This window comes from Mesoplodon densirostris, chromosome 3 (genome assembly GCF_025265405.1).
Source record: "Mesoplodon densirostris isolate mMesDen1 chromosome 3, mMesDen1 primary haplotype, whole genome shotgun sequence".
Taxonomy (NCBI): domain Eukaryota; kingdom Metazoa; phylum Chordata; class Mammalia; order Artiodactyla; family Ziphiidae; genus Mesoplodon; species Mesoplodon densirostris.
This window is the reverse complement of record NC_082663.1, coordinates 142,538,047-142,539,886: the sequence shown is the minus strand read 5'-3', so window position 1 is coordinate 142,539,886 and position 1,840 is coordinate 142,538,047.

Sequence of the window (1,840 nt, the reverse complement as noted above, 5' to 3'; positions counted from 1 at the left end):
ATGTAGGTTGGTTTAATTTTTATGTTTTGATTGTTTTCTGTGGGGCTATTGATAAATGACATTTTGGTGTTTGTTGGGATTTTCGTACTGGCCTCCTGTAGTGCCAGGTATTGGATATTCCTTACCCATATATAGTCCATCCTTCTTATGAGAAAATCTACTCTTGTTTTGGCCAGAAGAGCCTTATTTCATTTTCCTTACTAGTAAAAGATGGCATAAATTTGTAAATATCATAGTGTATATAGTCTCATGTGAATTTCTATGTTTTGCCCTTTGCTCTTTGTCATTCCTTCTGGCTAGGATTTGAATAATAAAGAGTTTGCATTAACACATTATTGACCAGGGGATTTTTTCAGAAACTAACACCTGTGGCTGGCAATTTGTTACATAAATGAATATTGAAACACCCACGTTTGAGTAAATATCAACAACTTTTTTTGCACTTAATATATTTATTTGAAACTTCATACATGTCTTACTAAAGCATTCTAATATTTCTTTAGAGTGTGATAGGCAGTATAGCAAGCACCTCTGTGCAGGGGAACAGAACATCTGTTACAAACATACTGTGTTTCACTGCACTTTCCCTTGGAAGAGCAGACTTTCTGGCAGCATTTTTTTTGGTCCTATGGGTATTATTTCCTCTAGAATATGTTCTTTTATTTTACTTGATAGTCAACAAGGTGGATCTTTGCAGTGTACTCTTTTAAAAACACCACAAGAAGGACCAGGTGCAGGACTACCACTGCATTCACCAGAATGGTCAGTTACCCATTCTCTAGCTACTGCTAACAAAAATTGCTTGTAAGTCATTTTACTCTGCGCATTAAGGCTACAATAAATTTTAAATGCATTGAATAAACCGCAGTTACTCAAATGGAAACCCACTTTCTTATACCATTTTCAAGTTTTCCAGAGGATTAAAAAAAAATTTTTTTTACATCTTTATTGGAGTATAATTGCTTTACAATGGTGTGTTAGTTTCTGCTTTATAAAAAAGTGACTCAGTTATACATATGTTCCCATATTCCAGAGGATATTGAAGTTTGCTAGATACTGATCAGATTGATCAACTCCTTTAATATATTTATTATACACTAATATACAAGTGGACTTAGTCATCTGATGGCCAGTCCTCCTGTCTTCCTTTCCTGTAGATGCTATGGAGGCATCATGAATAGTTGTCACCTTGCAGACTAGCCTCTTGTCTTTCCATGTAAGAAGAATCACTTCTCCCTTCCATAAGAATGTCATTTCTCCCCTCTGTAGATTTTTAGATTTCTCCTTTAATTGGTTCGGTAGACCATGATTCTCTCTTCTAGTCCCACAAACTCTGGTTTTAGTTTTCAACAATATTTCAGATGTGGGCACACTGTTGTAACAATTGTCTTGGTAAATATGGTGCCATGAACCAAGATAAGGTAAGACTGATAATACTGTTTCTTGCAGTTTCTTTACTTCACCCATGTAAATCTCAAGGTTGCATATATACCCAGTTTCACTTTTGCTAACAGTCCTGACCAAAATTCCGTATTTTGTAAGTTTTCCAGGATTTGAATCTGAGTTGTCCTCTCCACTTTATCAATTCTCTCATCAAGTTATAGTTCTTGTTTGGGTGTACAGATTGATTGAAATTTTGGTAAAAAATAATCCAAAAGAGGTTTAACTTTTGAAATTCTTCAGGAAGTGGAGTTTTCTGAATTGTCATTAAAGTAAAGAAACGTCATTATTTGTTCTAACCTTCTTCTCGTCATAATCTTTGGAAAGATAGGTGTTTCGAGTAAGGGATCAGTCGACCAATATTCTTTCCAATGTGACTTTCTTATTTGTCCCATCGAAA